Raw genomic sequence first — 20,670 nt, 5'->3', positions numbered from 1 at the left:
GTATGCCAGACTTATTCTAGGACTAGGACTACAGTTCAGAATACAGAATCAGAAAAGTTCTCATTCTCATGTGACATATGTCTTAGTTGGGATACATGATCTTAACCAAAAGGCCAAGAAGCGATTATCTTAGTTGGGGTAGACAGGATTTTATTATTATTACAAATAATAAAATACATGAGAAATACACTTGGAGGTAATATATGCTATGATAAAAGGGACAATATAAAAATAAAAAACAAAAAATAGGACAATATGTAACAGAATGACGCAGGATCTCTGCTATTATTAACCAGAAGCTGAGTTATTAATACCACTACCATTACTGCCACAATTCCTTAAATCTGCACTTCTTTCTTATGCATGCACTCCAATTTGGCTTAGAGAGATGCAAACACTTTTAAAGCAATTTCTGTCTCAGTGACACTTAAGAACAATAATATCACCAAATAACACTGGAAATCCAAGCATCATATGATAAAGTAACAGTTTGTAGACACAGAAATGGACAAAGAATTTAACTTTAACCACCTAGGATTTTGAAAGTCAATCTTATATATATCGGACTCTAATGTTTTTCAAGTCAACACATGTTTATTAAGCATTTACTACATGAAAGTCTCTCTCTACAGGAGCCATTAAATGATAGAAGAAAATAATTCCTGTTGTCAAGAACTTAATAGTCAAGTTGGGGGAGAAAAGATAGTAATATATCTAAAGACAAATAACCTAAAAGATTTAAATAATATTTCAAAATAACAATAAAAATCACTAATTACCAAACAAATTATTTGAACAGGTTAGTTCAAAAGGAAGTTCAAAAGACAGAATAACATTTAACTTGGTTAGGCAGGAAAGTTGACATTTGAAAAACTGGGGAGAAGAGAGTATTTTTAGGTGGAGAGAATAGTTTAAACAAATGTGTGTTGACAGTTGAGTGCAAACACATTCCAAGTAGAGTAAGTAAAACAATTTGCCTATCAAAGAATTGAGAAGAAGGGGTAGAAATGTGGCTATAAGACAGATGGTATCAGAACCTAAAGAAAAAGAATATAAATGCAGTCTGAGAAAAAACTGGATCCAGCAAACATCTGCACCTCGGGAATGCTTATTTTGTCTATCTATAATGAAAATTTTAAAAGGAAGCAAAAAGGAAAAGCAAGTAAAGAGGAAGGGAAGGAAAGGAAAAATATATTAGGAAATTATCATACATCATAAGGTAGAAGACTGTGTTGCCGTGAAATGATCATTATGCAGATTTTGCAGAAACCTTGGGTAATGCTTGTAATGTACACATCAAAAACTGCAGTCTGTGGTTCTCTTCTACCAATAAGAACTAGGTCTGTATGCATGTTAATGAAGACACTATTTACAAAGGCCACTAACAGAGTAAAGGGAAACTAACAAGGGATGGTGAGGCACCACTGGGCTAGCATCAGTGAAAAGCCAAAACCACCCTGGACTTGAAGGGGCAAGGGGAGGGACTGAGTATGGGAACCTGGGAAGAACTGCAGTGTAGGAGGGGCTCAGCAACAGAAGCTGTGCCTTAGGTGGAGCAGGCAGCAGGGAAGGTGCCACGACAGTAAATATCCTGTCTTCTCCCTGATCTTCTGCTAATGCCTCCTACTGACTGTCCCCAAAGAGAAGCCACCCAGCAAGGAAGCTTGAAAAATGTAATCCATAGAGCTCAGCCTCCACCTCCCACCTAGGCATGCAGTGAATAAAATGGAGAAAAATGAAGTTAATATGGAAGGGCAAATACATGTGTGTGTACATAAAGTTCTATGTTGTTTTGGGGGTGGAATAGAGGAATTGGGGGGTGGATAATATGAAGGTAAGAAAATCAATTAGCAAGAGACTACAGCAGGGCCACATTACGACATTCATGTGCCCCAGGCACCATTGTCTTTGTGGGACTATTCCTCTATTTTAAGAAAAAATGTTTAAAATTCTGTTTTACAATTGCATCAGTATAAAGACAAATGCAATCCAGGATGGATTATGTCAATTTTTTCCCTTCTGATTTTAAAAGAAATTGAAATATTTTCATGGATGCCTATGTTTCATGGCCCTAGGCATATGCCCACTGGGGCTAGTGGAGAAGTGGGTCCTGGACTGCAGAAGACCAGATGCGAAATGATAAGATCCCACCCAAAGAGTGGAATTAAATGGTATATATATATATATCATGTGGGGTTCTGATAGAAAACAGGAAGGACACAAGATAATTCATGGAGCGCTCACTCACGAAGGAACTATTTGTAATCTGGGAGTGGGATGGGGGTAGGATAGGGGCACCTACCAAGTTCTTGCAGTAATCTAGGGCTAGGAATAACACAGAGCCCCTGCCATGCGCGGGCCTGAAGGGAGTAGGAGAGTGGCTGTTACCAGAGTCTGTTGTGAGGAGAAGGCATCCATAGAAGGAATAGTGACTTTGACTTGAGGGATGAAGTCAGCATTGGGTAACCTTGCAGGGTTGAACTTAGGACTATAAATATGCCATCACCCTTGCCTCTCCATTACCTGAGCCCAACCAGAAGCCAAGGGCATGGGAACCACACATGTTCATTTCTCAGGGAAGCAAGCTTTTGGAAGTGGATGTGCAGGACCAGTTGGAAGCTATGTGACACACGTGGCCTCTCTAGCATGGGGTTAGGCTAGCTTTAGCAGTGGGTCTTGGCATCAGAATCACCTGTTAGATGTGACTGCTAGTCCTTTCCCTAGAGTTTCTGATTCAGTAGGTCTGCAGTGTGGTCTAAGAATTTGCCTTCCTAACAAGTTCCCAGGTGATGCTAATACTGTTGGTCTGAAGAGCACATTTTGAGAACCACTGTCCAGAGTGTTCTCCATGGACCCTTCTGCCCTAAATATTTATGATTTGATCACTGTATCCACAAACATCTAGAACAGTTAATCCCTGAACAACATGAGGTTTGAATTGCATAGTGGGTAGACTTATATGCGGATTTTTAAAATAAATACTACAGTACTACAAGATCTACAACTGGTTGAATCCCAGGATGTAGAACCATGGATAGGGAGGAACTACATATACGGAGGGTGGATCACAAGGTGGATATACTTGGATTTTTCACTGTGGAGGGCCAGTGCCTCTAACTCCTGTGTTGTTCAAAGGTTAACTGTAGTTGGTACTGAATAAATATATGATGAATTAATAAATTACTAATTAACCTAAATAAAACCATAACTACAGCAAATTCTCCTTGACTCAATTTAATCATCTATAAGATACTCAACAATCTCAACAATCTGTGACGTCCACTGAGGTGGCAGCCAAAGGAACACAACGAACATAATAGACCTGAGATTTTGGCAGATATCTTCTAAGTAGGGGCTCTGGGGCCACTTCAGGTCTTCCCACATGTCACAGATGCCTATTTGTCTTGCTAACATGATGGTTCAAATGTTTTCTTCAGTGTGAACAGCATAGTGAACAACTCCATCATCAGTGTTTCCATAGCATATTACATATAATTATTCATCCATCAAATACTAAGTTACAGAGTTGAGGACCATTTCCAATGCTAGCCCCTGCAAAAACAAAGACACACAACTTCAGCCCTCAGAGCTCACAGTCTAATGGGGAAAACAGACATGTACACAGAAAAACCGCAGTGAGTATTATCTTAGAAGTACATTGTGGTAAATACAGAAGTACAAATGGTCGGCCAGGAGCTGGAAGGGGGAGGGACGCAACACTACCTAGGAAAACTGCAGAAGTGAGTGTTTGGTTGGGTATTAAAGGTATTAGAGGGTTTTCAGATCTATAAGTGGAAGAAGAGCATCCAGACTGAAAGTCTATCTTGTGTAAACATGCAGTGTTTGAAAATTAGAGAGAGTTGAGTGTGTATTATTGCCTAGGAAATCCTGCAGAGTAGATGGAGACTGACAAGGTATAAAACTAGAGAGGAAGATTATATAGGGACCCAGGTTGTACACAGTCCCTGAATGACAGCCTCAGAAGAGCTAACTCACTAGTATTCTCCTCCAGGAGCTTTCTATAACCCCCAAGGGGGGATGAACCACCCCTGCCCCAGGCTCCTATAGCACACTCAATGGGACTTACTTCATGAGACTGAAATTATCTGTTCATGTGTTCAACTTTCCTACTAGACCATAAGCTCATCAAAGGCAGACGCACTTTTTCACTTTTGTAGTAGCACATGGTCCGGCATATGGTGAGCAATGAATAAATGTTTGACGAACTGAGGGAGCCTGAGGAGGTCTTTCTACTGTAGGATGGTAGTGAGGGGGTTGCCTGGCTGGTGCATTCAGCCAGGACAGGTGCTGGGATTTTGTTCTCCACCTCTCTTTCTTCTCTTCTACCATTCCACCATGCATCTGGGATCCTACTTGCCTTCTTGAAGGCTTTGAGTATCCCAAGATTTTGGAAGAGGGAGTTTGTCCTCAGGAAATAAACTGAAAGGAATAGCTGTTGTTCTTCCATTTCTTTGGGATTTTGACGTATCAAAAATTACAAACCAGAAAATCTAAGTGCTTCTGTGGTGGGGAGCAGAGAGGTAGGAGAATATTGAAGACCTGAGTAATACAGAGTTTGAGTGATATATAAGATTTTTGAAGCTAAAAAAAAAAAAAGGGAGGAAAACCATTCCCAGTCCCGGGTTAATGCAATCATCCATTTTCTCTGCTCTTCATCCTGGGTTATTATGGGATGCTAAAAACATGCATAATTGTGCTGATTCCTCATTGTAGCTCTACATGTAGAAAGATGCCTGGCACATTTAAACACCAGTTTTTTTTATCTTTGCATTTTTTTTTAAATTGAAGTATAGTCAGTTTACAATGTTACATCAATTTCTGGTGTACAGCATAATGTTTCAGTCACACATATACATATTCGTTTTCATATTCTTTTTCATTATAGGTTACTATAAGATATTGAATATACCTCCCTGTGCTATACAGAAAAAACTTGTGGTTTATCTATTTTATATATAGTAGTTAGTATCTGCAAATCTCGAACTCTCAATTTATCCATTCCCACTGCCTTTCCCCCAAGTAACCATAAATTTGTTTTCTTATGCATGTGATTCTGTTTCTGTTTCATAAATAAGTTCATCTGTTTTTTTTTTTTTTTAAGAGTGATCATATGGTATTTTGCTTTCTCTTTCTGGATTACTTCATTTAGAATGACAGTCTCCAGTTCCATCTATGTTGCTGCAAATGGCAGTATTTTATTCTTTTTTATGGATAAGTAGTATCCCATTGTATAAATATACCACAGCTTCTTTACCCAGTCATCTGTCTATGGACATTTAGGTTGCTTCCATGCATTGGCTATTGTAAATAGTGCTGCTACGAACATTGAAGTGCATGTATCTTTTCAAATTAGAGTTCCTTCCAGATATATGCCCGGGTGTGGGATTGCTGGATCAAACGGTAAGTCTATTTTTATTTTTATGAGGAACCTCCATACTATTTTCCATAATGGCTGCACCAAATTACATTCCCACCAGCAGTGCAGGAGGGTTCTCTTTTCTCCACACCCTCTCCAGCATTTATTGTCTGTGGACTTCTGAATGATGGCCTTTCTGAATGGTGTGAGGTGATACCTCATTGTAGTTTTGATTTGCATTTCTCTGATAATTAGCAATACTGAGCATTTTTTCATGTGCCTCTTGGCCATTTGTATGTCTTCATTGGAGAATTGCTTATTTAGGTCTTCTGCCATTTTTGGATTAGGTTGTTTGGTTTTTTTGTTGTTATTAAGTTATATGAGCTTAAACACCACTTTTAAATGTGAATTGGTTAGTTATAAATCAGCCCAACTCATCTCTCTTCTCCTCACCTACTAAGGACAAGACCCATTTAAGCTCTTTCCTAAGAAAGGTAAGCCATCTCATATATAAAATCAATATAAACAATAAGTGTACATTTTATCTTTTTTTTAGAACTGAATATAACCACATCAACAATGTGCACAAAGTGTTTTAAAAAGCTGAGCTCTCTGAATTCACTTCTGTATAAGTCGTTTAATACTTGTACTCTGCTCGACTATGTTTATATGGGCCATTCATTGCACAAGGGCATCTGGCTGAGGGGACAACTGGGGGCTCAGATCCAGCCCAGATTCTGTACAGCCATGTGCCTATGAACCACACGCACCCAGAAGTCAGCTTTTTTGGTACACACAGCAGTTTATATGGCCTAGCATTGGCGCTCAGCTTACTCTCCCTTTCTTCCTTCCTATGCCCTATTCTCTTATGAAAAAAATGGGCTGAAATCTCAATGATGATACTACCAACACTGTTTTCCTCACTTTTCTGGTACGCTAGTTTCCCTAGAAAATAGTTCTAAGGTAAAAGTCATGATCTAAGGCTTTATTGAGAGGTATAATCCCAGGGCACTGAAAGAGAAGAAAAAGGAGAAGTGAGTCAGAGAAGAAAGAAAAGCAGATGAAACATGGTAAACAGTGAGCTGACCACAGAATCATAAGAAAACCCACGAGTCAATTAATGTTAGAAGAATCTTCCAGGCAGCCTGTGTGGAACTCCCTGCTATTCCCTCTCATGGGTTGAAGTTGGCTCTAAGGGACCAATATATTCTTGAATACTTTACCAGCTCCAGTGGCCATCAGCCAGAAAAGCCAGATCCCCTACTCCAAGATGTGGTGATTTATCTGGGTCTAAAAGTGATGTGAGAAGCCAGAGCCTCTGTGGGTGCAGCAGGGTCAGGTCTGGGCACTGAAGCTGCCATGGCTCCTGCTGGACCAGATGTGGGGGAGGCCAGGCCACAACTGAGGAAATTGTAGAAGGTCTGGCAGTTTGAGAAGATGAGGCAATGGTGACAACAATGGTGGTGGCCAGGTTCCTTAGTAAGTAAGCAGAGGAGGGCCCAGGAAACACAGGCCAGGCAGTTCTAGGGAGGCCCATGAACTGGGTTCAAAACACCTAGAGTCAATGACTATTGCTACAAAAAAAAAAAAAAGAACTAAAATCTTATCCCTTCTCAATGTTTGTTGACATGAAAATAGAGAAAAATTCATGTTTTTGATGATTCAATTCCATAAGAAAAGTTACTCAAGGTAGAAATTTTCATGTTTACATGCACAAGATATCAGTGATGATAAGGATAATGGGTATAGATATGCTGCAGCAGTATGTCCATAGACAATAAAATTGGTTTGTTATGTTCATCCTTTGGGAAATGGAAATAGCTTTGTTTTATAGAATGACAGTCACTGTATTGGGATTTACATGTAGTTGAAATTTATCTGATAACTTAGAACCAGTTTATTTCTAAAATATTATGTGAAGGGAGTTTGTCACATAACGTAATAACTAAAAAACAATAGTTTCCCCAACTCACACGTACATAAAATGGTATCATGTAGAAGTGATGGATATGTTAATTAGCTTGACTGTGATGATCTTTTCACATTGTATATGGGTATCAAACTGTATACCTTAAATATGTACAATCTTCATATGTCAATGATATCTCAATAAAACTGTTTAAATAATACAAATAAAATTTTAAAATTAAAAAACAAGTGTTATATAAAATAGATAAACAAGGTCCTACTGTATAGCACAAAGAACTATATTCAATATCTTGTAATAACCTATAATGAAACAGAATATGAAAAAGAATGTGTACTTATATATGTATAATTGAATCACTATGCTGTATACCAGACACTAACACAAAATTGTAAATCAAGTATATTTCAATTTTTTAAAAATGGTGTTGAATAGACACAGTCTATGTATATATTTCAACATAGGTTAGGATAGGATAGTTAGGATGATGCTTTGTCTACGTGTTATAGCCATGCCTTCCTCAAACAAGATACAAATTTCTTTCTTTTTCCTGTAAAAGTCAAGGTGCAAGCAATTCAAGGCTGGTATGGCAGGTCCTTGGTCATCTGTAACTTGAACTCTTTTCACTTTTCACTCTGCCCACTTTTGCGGCTAGTGACTGCATGGTCCAAGAAGGCAACTCTGCCATCACAACACCTTCTTAGCAATGGTGGGGGGAAGACAAGAAGGGGCACCCTCTTCCTTTAATATCACCTTTTAGAAGTTGAGCACATCATTCTTTTCATAGCCCATTGTCCTAAACCTAGTCATATAGCCACATGTAGTTTTAAGAGAGATGAGGAAACTACTTTTTTCCTGGATAGTCTTGTATCCAGATGAAAATATAGAGCTACTACCATAGAAGAGATCTCACAGGACAATTAGCCTTTGTGCCACAGCATTAGTTTCTTAAAGATCACTCAAAGATCCCAAGAGTAAACTATCAAATTATAACTACCAAATGTGTATCTCATAAAACTCATTTTGCTCACTGATTAAGAAGGGAAAAGCAGTGTTTTAAGTGTCTGCTTTATAATCAGCATTGTCCTGAAGGGTTGTATATAAACACGAATGACTAAACAAACATGAGTAACTAAGACAAATTCAAGGTAGCATATAATCCATTTTACATGGGTGTTACCATGGTAAGAGTTGATGGAGTAGGAACAGTTACCATGGTAAGATAGGACAGAGTAGCAATATGTAACAGTTGGTTATATAGACACCTGTTCTTCAACCTCAAGAAACCCTCCATTCTCCTAACTCTTCTTATATTGTTCTTATACCGGATCCCTGATGCCTAGGTCTTTCCCATCCTTCAAAAGAAAGGCTCAAATGTCATCTCCTAGGAATGAAACTACCACATTAAAAGAAAATACTTTCTAGGAACTGTCTAGTTCCTTGCAGGCAGGGACCTTGTTTGTCTTGTTCATCAGTGTGTCCTGGAGACCTAGAATAGTGCTTGGCACATGGCAAGAATTCATTAATATTTGTTGAATGAATGAATAGGTATATGAGTGAAGGAGTTCCCCTAGAGAAAAATCCCATTGCAATGCAGATGAGTCTGACCGCAAGAATATTGTTTCCAATTCCAACTAGCCTCTCAGTGGTAATCCTTTTTATCCATCTTCAGTCACAATCCTCTTCTAGTCCTCTCAGCAGCAATTCCAAACCATTTTTCCTCCTTGAATCCCCCAGACTAAAAAATACACACATACAGACACAGATACAGACACATACATACAGATACAGACACACACACACACACACCACACACACACACACACACACACACAAAGAAGCCAACAGTCTGGACCCATTCTGGACCATTCAAATATAGCCCTATCCACAGCCATTTCCCAACTTAGACATAAACAAACAAAACTGCCCTCACCCACTCCAGTCTTCAAGCTACTGCCTCTTTCCGTCCCTCACTACCAAGCTTCTCAAAGTAGCCGAGAGTCAATATCTCTCCTTCCTTACCTCCCACGAACTCCTTGCCCAAGGAGACTGTGTTCTGACTCTAGCCTTCTGCACCAAGCAAACAAACATCACTGAGGCACTAGTGTTTCCAAATTCCTATAATCTTACTAGACCTCTTGAGTATTAGTCATTGTCTTCCCTTGACTTCATGACCACTCTCCCCTTGATCTTCTTTTCCTCTGACTTTTTCTTTTCAGCCTCCTTTGCTGACTCTTCTGTCTCCCCAATCATACTGGTATTACCCAAGGTCTTGTTCTCTGCCCTCTTCTGTTCTTATTCTACATTAAATAAATGGAAATAGAATCCCATCCACTTCCATATTTTAGCAACCATACGTATTCTGACAACTCCTAAATATCTGTAGTATGTGAGTTTCAGACATATCTATGTATCAGTCTATCTAGAAAAAGAGATATATTTAACTAATTCACATTTGCACCTGGATATCCTACAGCACTTCAAACTCAACATGTCCTAAATTAAACTTATTATGTTTGTCTATGTGTTATAGCCATGCCTTCCTCATACCATGGCTATAACACATAGACAAACATAATAAGTTTAATTTAGGACATGTTGATATAAATTTATCTTTTATCTGACCCCCAGTCTATGTTCTTTCTTCTTTATTTCTATTTTGACTAATTATCTCACCATCTAACCAGGTGCCCAAACCAGAAAGCTTGAAATCTTCTGTCCTGCACTGGCTGTGTCCTCTTATTCTTATATGCCAGTCTCCCACTCCATTAACAGATTATCAGTCCCTTAAAGTAGGATGTATCCTATTTACTTTTGCATATCCAGGGATAGTAAAGTTACCAAAAGGGGTGGGGGCGGAGAGAGATTACATCCTTTTGATGATCAGTTCTTAAAGATAGTCATTCATTCAAAAATACTTATTTAACACTTAAATATATGAGAAACATTCATGATTTACGTATCACCTCTTTTGTAAATGAATATTCTTCGTCTTAATGACTGTAGCAACTATTTGTAACAGTCTGTAGAAATCCAAACTCAGATCCTTCCAACTTAATACTAACAAACACTATTACTATTTTACAGTAAGGTTAGAGACACAGCCAGCAACCAGAAACTATTCACAGCAAAAATTCTGACTTTACAGCTTACGCATTGTATTGTTTAATTAGAAAGGAGATCTTGAAATACCTGATCCTGCAAAGTACTTCTGTCCACAAAGTGGGCAAAAGGAGGGATTTCTCATTTTGTTCACCAACCCGTAATTTGGTAGGAGGGGCTTGGGCTATTTTAATAATTATTGTAAATTAAATATTTCAACAACTTGAAGTGAGCCCTTAAAAGAATGAAAAAATATGCATAGCTCCCCTCTGCTAAAACTGCAGTGGATGATAGAATTCCTACTGTCTAATCTATAAAAATAAAACCCGAGTTTTCAGCTAATTCTGTTTTCTCAAACACAAAAAACAGTGCCACCCCAGTTAGATGCTGTAACATGCACGTTGACTTCCACTCGCAGCTGTGGCAATTAGAAAGTGTACTTAATGGAGTGTCATGTTAATTGTTTTCAGAGTTAAGCAATTTCTCCATTTAATTGTCAATTGATTAACCTATTGAAATGTTAAGTGACTCAGTTTCCTTCCAGAGTAAACAGTAGCAGCATATGGTGGCTTCATCAGCCGAAGGCAGCACTCATTTGCTTGCATTCAGTGTGCTGGTATTTTTCTACACCTCCCTGAGCTTTTAATTAGATGAGGCAACGTTACACGTATTTGTCTGCTGGAAAGGTTATCAGTGCCATGGCTGACCTGCAGAGGCAAGGTTGAGTCTAGCAGCTTTAATAGAAACGGTTTTCAGCTATGACTGTTGTACTTGATTGCATTGTGATGGTAATTAACTCAAGGCTGCTTTCCTCAGCGTGTGTGTGTGTGTGTGTGTGTGTGTGTGTGTGTCTTCCTGTAGCTCTATGCCATGAGATGTTTCCTCTGTCATATATATGCACTTATTAAGCACTCATTGGATTCTAATAAGCATGCAAATAGTCAAGACTTTCTTTAGGCTAATACCACACTACTCAGATTGTGGTGCCTTTAAACGCGCGCAATGTTTGTTCCCCGCAGCACATTTTGCAGAGAAAAAGCAGCTCCTTTTGGTGGAATTCTGCTCCTTTATTTTCATGGTGTCTCATTCCAGCGGGTCTTTACCACTATAAAGTAAAAATGATTTTGTATTTTTCAATTTAAGCATGTATGAGGCCACAGGCTTGAAGGAGAGACAGATTTGGAAACGTTTTTCCAATGTTCCTCTTAAAGACTGCTGTGTTTTAATGACCAAATTAATATAAGGTCCTGGTGGTGAGCTATTAATTCAGTCTTCTCATCTCTTGCAGGCTGTCTGGGTGCGTGTTGCTTGCGTGTGTGTTTTTACTGTACCACGCTATTGTTTAATTACGAGCCAATCCACAACTGAGCCCGCATTATCATCCTTGATAATGTTGGTAGCAGGCAACTGAGACAAAATGATTACAAACCTATGTTGTGTTCAATGGTTCTTTAGAGGATTTCTCTCTTAATAGTTCTGGCTCATTCATGTTTGATTCAGCACATTTGTTCTTTAAAAAAGGCATATCTTAGAAGAGTTTCAGGGTGGGTTAATAACTCAGCTGAAAATGGCTGCTTGCATTGTAAAAGCTTCTTCCTGCAGTTGCTTGGGGCTTTCTTCAGTTTTGCCGCTCTGCAGCTTCGGCCCAGTTGGTAAACAGCTTAAGTCCAGACATCTTTTCATTCTCCGAGCAGCGGATTGAAATAAAAATGCATATAAGTGGCGACTGACTGGCGCGGGCCTAACAATAGCCTGTAACATTATGCAAGGGTATTTACATAGGAATAAGGCCTTACTGAAGGAGATGGGGCAATTAATGGTGTGGGCCACACATATAAGGAAAGTTTGTCCAATCCTTTCCTCAATAAAGATCTTTTGTAAAGTGCTATGGAAACTCATGGAGGCCCCAAAGAGATTAAGGGGAGGACTTTTCTGGAACTTTAAAAACATATACATATTTTTTAAACTTTCAATTTACTTGCATATATTTATGTAAATTTAAAGTTTCAAAAAGCCAAATTATATTAAATAAATGCACAGAAAAGAACGTGAAATCTTTGTTTTGTTTCCATTATTTTGGGTAGTTTCTCCAACCCTGTAAAAGAAGGCAGTGACACATTTTTTCAGTTCTCCTCCCGTCCTTTACTTTTTTCTTGTGTGTGTGTGTGTGTGATGTGTATTGAGTAGAAAATTGTTCTGACATAAACAAGTTCCTTAGTTCTCTTGTTTCTCTGTGTGTTCGAAATTGAAGCATCATCTTTAAAATATTTGAAAAGTTTTGCCTTACTTCTTATTTCAAGTAATGTGTAAACAAAGGGAAGAAACACTGCCCAGTGGCCAGGCTTAAAGGGAAAATCCTCAAGATTTTCAGGAGTGTCAGGCGGTTTGGCAGGCACAATGAACATGAACCGCCACAAAAACTGGGAGCAACCTGAAAGAAAATGCAAGGGGTGTGTCATAGGAGGATGTGAAAACCTTAATTCCAACCTCGCCCCTTTCAAGGCTATATGTCATAAGAGAATACATATCTTGTCGGTCCAGATAAAAATTAAAAAGTCAAATGCTTAAATTATTTTCATCCCAATACTGTCCCAATATATTGTCATTGATTTTTCTTTTTTTTTTTTGGAAGTGGGAAGTCCTCCACACCCCCACCCCTACCCCACTACCCCAGCAGTAAAAGACAAATCTAGGGTAGCTCTGTCACATGTTTTCCTTCTTATCAGAGGCTCACCATCTGCTTCTGCCCTTGGCCAGCTAGCATTACTGTTGTTACTACTTTGGACCAGAATACTTTTCATAAAGTATCACCAGCATTCTAAAAATTCGAGACAGAAAAATAACACAAGACCTCTTTGCAGGTTTTATGATCACTTAAAGCATTTACTATCTACTCTAAGCAAAGTACTTCAGTTTCTTTTTTCCTATTTATTTGTTTGTTTCTTAATGTTTTATCTCATTCAAATGACATTTTCTAAGAAAGCAGAACTTTGGCAGGGAGTGCTTAAGCTCTGTCCGCACTTACTAGTCAATCTGTTCCTGCTTCCAAAGTTGCTTTTTTATTCCATTTTCTCATTTCTAGTTGGTTCATAAAATTCATGTCCGTATAGGATGAGTGAAATAAAATCTTAATATGATAACACATAAGCTTTGGGTGTCTGTGTGTGTGTGGCATACAGAGAAAGTGATTTCAGCTGCAGCCCTGTCAAGCAGGCAGAAATCAATGCCTCATTCAGGACTATTGATCAGTACTAAATTAATTAGACTCCAAGGCTTATGGCAGTTGATAAGGCAACTTGTTAATTTAGTCAATGATAGTGTTTTCCCTAAAGCAGCAAATACCCTCTTCTTTAGAAAAGGCATTTCTAATACTTGCTGCTAGTTCTTTTTTTTTTTTTTTAATATTATTCATCATTTTTTTTTTTCTGGGAAGGGGGTCTTTAGTGGTACGAGGGTTGGGGGCAGAGATCAACAGGCAAAAGAGTGCTGTAAAAATGTATATGCAGGGGAGTCAGTCTGGAATATTCAGTAACCCACTGCCATCTCTGGTCCCAGCCTAATGTAATTTCAGGATGAAAAGAGTGCAGCCAGATTATAACTCAGGACCCGGATTTCCTGTGGAACTTGGGCCATGTAAGGCCACTCCAACCCCACAAGGATGTTCATTTGGAAGGGGGCTACTTCCTAAACCTGCATTTAGAATTGACTGATACAGATCGCTTTTACTTTTCATTTAAACCTGCAACAGTGATGGTCATAGTCAATAACAAAGCCTTGGGCCCTGTCGGTTACACAAACTGTGAATGGAATGAAGGTATCCCAGAATGCCCTGAACATGGGGCAGTACGTCCTGCTGGCTTGGAAGGACAAAAGGACAAAGCCGGGAGTGTACGGGTCCCACCAACAGCTCTTGGAGGCAACAGCCTGCTATCAGCAGCACTCCAACCCTCTGAGAATGCTAATAAGCTAGTGAAGAGCTCAGCTTTCTTGCCATAATTCTATAGTGTGGTTGAGGACCCCATAGTGCTCCCTAAATAAAGACAACTAATTGAGAATTTTTTGCACATTTTGCCCAGGGGACTTGTTGTTCATTCGATTCTTTGGGGAGAATGTACCCCCACTGACAAGAGGAACTGATTGTTTTGGCAGCCTCATGTTACTCTTCCCCAGGTCTAAGACTGACTTTCGAAGTATGACAAAAATGTTTAATTTTGATTTTTTTTAATTATGCTGCTGGGAATTATTTTCAATCTCAAAGAATAGGCGTTCCAATGTTCATCTAAAAAAAATTCCTGGCAGAGTTTTTTGAATTAAAGGCCTGTTTTTTCTTTTTCTTTTTTTTTTTCTCTTAAATTGTATTTTCTGTGGTGAGGCCTACATTTTTGTGTCTGCAGGTGACACGTTGATTGAAACTAAAATTAATAAATCAGCTGAAAAGCTCACACCTACAGCTCACAGCAGGGCCTGGAAAACACGTTTATAAAGGGAGCTTTATGCCCTCATATAAAGAAGGAATAAATTACAGAAGCACTTGTTGCCCTGGGACTTGATTTTTCTTTGCAATCTGGTATCTTATTTTTGGAGGCTTATTGTTAATCAACAGGTTCCTGGTTGCTTTAGCAGGTGACTTTGCTATTAATCTCTTACTTGACCATTATAGCATATTAATGAGGAGGCTTCTAGATGTGGCTCTATCTTCTGACCAGGGAGCTAGTTTAAAAGCTGCACTTTTTCCTCAATGGCTTGCAGTCAGCCACGTTGAGGACCAAATGCAAAGTAGCATTTTCTACAGCTTGTGTAGTATTAAGGAGTGTTTTACTAACATATGTGTCTTACTGTGCTTTTCTTCTCTCCCACACTTATGCCTTCACCATGGAGGGCAATTATAGAACTTACTGGTCTCTGTTCATTTTTTTTAACAAAATAAAATTATATATAAATAACAAAATGATATCCTTTCTTATTAATGTGCACCCTCCTTTTAATTAAACAATGTCAATGTACTTTGGAGGTGTGTTCGGAATTAAAATGTATGATTTGGGAAGGCAAGAGGTTCAACATTTCTCCCCAGAAATGGATTAATAAATGTCATTACAAGTGCAGGAATTTAACCATCACATTTCCCTTTAAAGTCTGAGGTAATTGGAAATGTTTAAGCTTGACAAAAGAAGGGAGTAAATATACCTATGGGGATAGTTTAGAAATATAAAGAAGAACTGAGGATTTAAGTCTTAAATTTGTGATTACAAGGATTTCCAAAGCACATAATGGTGCAAAACAGCCCAGACAACCCCACGTATGGGAAGAACTGCTTTGTCGCAATCTGCAGATATTTCAAAGGACATCCTCAGGTACAGCATTATTCTTATTATTGTTCATTTCCTTTCAAATCTTCAGGACAATCTGGTCCACACCTCAAGGGTGCATGCTGTCTTTTTTCTAAACCTAAGAAATGTCAAGCTTGTACTTTTCTTATTTTTAGCTTTTTTAAATTAAGGGTTTGGGTCAATTGAAACACATTTGATGTCATTGTCTACCTCATTCTTTCAGACTAAGTCCTGAGGTGTCTCCGTTATGTAGGTTAAGGTCAACACCAACATCTGTTTCAGTAAGGTATTTTCTGATAATGTTTTAGAGGAGAAGGTGAGTTGAGATATTAGTAGAAAGGATGAAAGCTAATCACAGGAATATATGAGAGTGAACATTAACAGAGCCATCAGGTTTGACATTATCTATGAAATGTTCGTCTATAAAAATGCATACTGACAAGGAAGTCATCCGACATATTCTACTGCTGTACTAGTAGGCTACTCCCATGGATGGGAGACACTTGGAAATAGTGCTATCATCGTCAAATTGTTACACAAGTCACACCTGCTGACCGTTTTATAGGGAGCAGGGGAACTTCATCTGCTCCAGATCAATTCTGCTTCCTGGAATCTGGATCCTCATTCTAGATTTTTTTGTTCAGGTCAATAAGCTAGGGAGAACTTTGGTAAGGATGGCCCCCACTTACCTCCAACAACCACAAAAATTAAAACAAAAACAGTTCACTCTGGCTTGTTTATCTTCTAAAACTAAAGAAGAAAAGAAATCTGTTCTACACTAGACAAAAATCTCAGACTTCAGCGACCCAAAATCAACGGCCTTAGGTTCTCACATATGAAGGAGTAGTTGTGTGAGGTGGGTTGAGGGTGGGGGGCAGGGAGGGTAGGAGGGTTCTTGTAAGTGAGGAATAGAAGGAAAAGGAGAAAATAAAACTAATAGGAAAAGATACGAAGTAAGTGGCTGGTGTATTCTAGGATGGTCAGGATAATGTTAATATCTGTAGTACAAATTTCTAGAGAACCAAGTTCCATACATGTCCCAAAGTGCTGTAGGCTGTGGCTGGTCTAGCATGTGTTTATAAAGAAGGACAGTTACTATTAAAGAACTTTCCCCTCCCCCAGTCCTCCCTCAAATACTTCCAGCCAGGGGAGTTTCAGCCCTTTTTGTTTTTTTTTTAAATATTGCAAGATCAGACACATTTCTGCAATGCATATGCAGATTTCACCTCTAGTTACTTTCTCTAATGAGCATTCACTTAATCAATTTGACAGTAGCCTTTATCCCTCCTCCCCTTTTTTCCCCTTCACTTCCACTAAGAAAGTTTTCAGGGAAAAAAAGTGTTAACAGATTCAAGGGGGCACCAGCAATGTGAAATGGTAGCTGGCCAAAATGGGGTGGATTGTGGGGCTTTTCAATGGACCTACTTTCCTACCCACTCCACCCCCCCCACCCTGTCCAGTTCCTGAAAACAGGAAGCAGGTCTGCCAGTCTCATAAGAAAGCATGAATTTTAATAGCCAACAGGAAATTATCTTCCTTTTCTCTTCAAGAATTGAAAACAATTAATCGTTCTTCAACAAAACATTTAAGCATAGTACTTTCTCATAGATTCATGCCCCCGTTCTGCCCAAAGCACTTTTAAAAATGTTTATGCAAGAAACAATCTTGCTATGAAACAAGAGAAACCAATCCACGTTGGTACTATCCTATCAAATTTCCCAACAGGGCACCTTTATCTCATGACCAGTCTTGACCTTGTTCAGTTACCTCTCTGACCTGGGAGCGGGCAGTGTAGGGGCAAAGGCCTGGTGGGATTCAATCTAATGTTGTTCAGTCTTCCCAGGGAATGCATAATGAGACCCAAATCCCAGGAATTCTCAATCATTCTCAACCTCAACCTGAAACTGCTACTGAGAGAAGGATATAACATATGACAACATACAGCCTAGCTGCTGGGATGTAGCAGGTCCTCAAAAGGGGGGGGGGTAATTCCAGCCCCTCTCTTGCCTGCAGGCAGCTGAAGATTTCAGCCCTGGTGCAGCATCCGAGAAGCCTGCTTTACCTCTCATTTGGCCGTTTTCTCCTTCCAATTCCCTCTCCCTCCCTCCAGCAGAATCAGGTCCTTAATCTTGGCCGGTTTTGTAACTCACCCACTTGGCTCCCTTTCACTTTGCCAGGGCCAGAAAAATCACACTAAAGAGAGGAGTGGGGAGGGGGAAGGTAGCCCACCAACCCCTCCCCTCCCCTGTTCTCTGCTTGGTAGATCTAGCTTTGCCTCTCCTGCTAACCCACAGTACCTTTCTCCCCGCACCCGTCCATTAAGTCCTAATAACAGCCAACTGTTCATCTTTTACATTCAAATTGAATAGGATTGTTCTGGTCTCTATCTAGAGGATATGACTTGGGCTTGTTAGGTCACCGACAAACCTTCCTTCTCCTGACCTTTTTGATTAAAGGTGGGAATCTATACAAGCAGCTGCCCACCTTCTCTAACTTGAGTGCCGGTTCTACTCGGCAGGCTGAATCTGTTCTAACCAAGGGGAGCTTCCAGCTAGGAGTCCTCCGAGGTCCGGGAGTGAGTCACACTTTAGAGTTTGCAGCCTGGCTTCAACCAGGGTATCTTGAATTCTAAGGGCTGCACTGACATTTTCAAGAGTCAGTCGACAGCTGAAGAGTCTGCATTATGTCTGAACTCTGCTTCTCTCGTTAAAAAAGCAGAATGGCAGTCTCCATCCCAAGACCTATTGAACCAGAATCTGCATTTTAACAAGATCCCCAGGTGATTCATATGCACATTGCTCTAATCACTGAGGATCTTTGAGAAGGTGGGGGACATAGAGTACCCTTGTGGGTTCCTTCTGTTCGTTTTCTGACTTCTAATCACAATCCCTAGTGAGTCAGGGAGGATGTGGAGTTTGGGTTCGCAGGGAAAGAGAAACAGTGGGAATCAGCAGTTATTATTCCATAATTGCTAACCTGATTTTCTAATATGCTGACTTACAAAATCATTTTGGCACATCCACAATTGGAGATAATTTGGACTTTTACCTAACTCTCCTCCTTCTTTCTCCAATAGCTAGCTGACTGTGCCACCAGCCTGGTGCAGAACTGCAGTGAACCAGGGCAGTAAGTGGAAAAGAGCAAGACCCCAAGGGCAAAGACCAGGATTTACAAAGCTGGTTCTGCTAAAAAGAATGCCTGCGACCTTTGGCAGGTGGTTTAACATTTCTTAGGCTCCAGATGCTGCTCTGTGAAAGGGAGATGATAACTCAAAGGGTTGTTGGGTTGATAAAAGAGGTAAAAAATATATTTTTTAAAAAGCCTGCTACAACGTGGGAGGTTGGTAAATGGGGTTGTAGGGGATGGGGGCTTCCTCCTGGGCTCTCCTGGCAAGGGCTCTGAAGAGCTAGTCAGCAAACAAGGAACTTGGCTGTCTCACCCCAAAAGCAAAGGTCGTCCAACTTGGAAATGAGGTATTTGGAGGTGGGTGAGAATCATGCTCCTTGGCTTGGGGATTATAAATAGTCCCCACTTCCTAAACACGATGTGATTGTGACATTTGGCAAGTGCTGTAGCCTTCCTGAACCATGCACCCCGCTCTGTGAAATGGAGATTATAATGCCTAATAGGATTGTTGAGGTTGGTGAAAGAGGTGGCTTTTACATCCATTATCTCATTGAATCATACCAATGACAGTGAAATGGGCCTTATTTAGTCCCATTTTATAGCTGAAGACACTGAGGTTCAGAGATGTCAAGTAATTAATTTGGTGTCAGGCACCTGGTAAGTGAGAGGCAGGTTTTAAGCCTGGATCTCTCTAATCCAAAACTTATGTCCTTTCCATTGTACTTCCTACACCTTAGGAAGACTGATAAGTAAAAAGGAAAGCAGATGATGGTAAATACTTTCATATTTCTGATCTTTAATAACACTTCAGTTCACATTCCAGGAAGGGCAGTGATTTTCAAACTTCTTAATTCATCTTTTTTAATCTGCCAAAAAATCAGCAACTAGTCATGAGAGGAGAAATTTCCCCCCTACAGGGTGTCAATCTTGGCAGATAATAAAGCAATTCTTTCACCTCTGAAGGATTATCAAGTTGGATGTCCCAGACCTGAGAAGCAGCAAGATTTGGTTCTTTACTCTGCCTCTGAATAGTCAGAGCTTCAGGCTGCAGGGAGAGACAGTCTCCATCAAAGGTTGCCGGAAGCAGATGGTGCTCAGAATTATGGGGATGTTATGAACCAAGGTGAACTGACTCCAGAGTTACACTCTCATTCATGAGAAGGTGAGTCTCCCTAATTCAGAAAGAAGGGGCTTGAGGAATGATGAAAAGTCAAAGTGCATTGCTTGGGAACCAATTGAGGAAGAGAGAGGCAGAGAAAATAGGTGAGGAAAGGGAAGTTTAAAAAAGGTGGTACAAAGAGCAACGAGGGCTTGGTGCCCTTAAAAAAGCACAGACCATCAAAGTCAGGCTGTGATGCTGAACCAGAACTGCAAATTTGCTCCAGCAGCTTTTGATCTGGGCAGGTGGAAAATATATTTCCTGGGCAGTCTGTTAAACACTAGGAGGGTAGCTGTGGCACGTGAAAATGCTTGTGTCTACAAATGAGGTGCTCACACACAGAAAACTTCTTGACACCCTCAAATGGAGTTAGACTTGATAATGAATGCACTTCTCTTTGCATTAGGGGCAGCCTCGTGGGTAGAGTGACCTTCGCTCTTCAGAAACTCAGCCTCTATCCTAGAATTCAGAAGTAGGGATGTGCCTATAGAATAATGTCAAATTAAGAACAGTCTTCAAAATACGTAAGGATCATTATTTGTTTTGAATTAGTGTTATCAAAGTGCCATGTTTTACATAAAATGCAAGAGAAGTATTTTAATTTGATTTACCTATAATATAACGGTAAGATGAGCATTTTAGGGACATTTGT

The 20,670-nt window shown here is 39.7% G+C and overlaps 1 long non-coding RNA gene across 1 annotated transcript in view; it reads right to left on the bottom strand.

Moving 5' to 3' along the window:
• LOC140696936 (uncharacterized) overlaps positions 1-20,670 on the bottom strand; it is a 156,630-nt gene that overhangs the window by 60,058 nt on the left and 75,902 nt on the right. The gene's annotated exons all lie outside the window — the stretch shown is intronic.

The sequence above is a fragment of the Vicugna pacos genome, chromosome 6 (genome assembly GCF_048564905.1).
Source record: "Vicugna pacos chromosome 6, VicPac4, whole genome shotgun sequence".
NCBI lineage: Eukaryota > Metazoa > Chordata > Mammalia > Artiodactyla > Camelidae > Vicugna > Vicugna pacos.
This window is presented reverse-complemented; position numbering and strand designations above follow the sequence as displayed.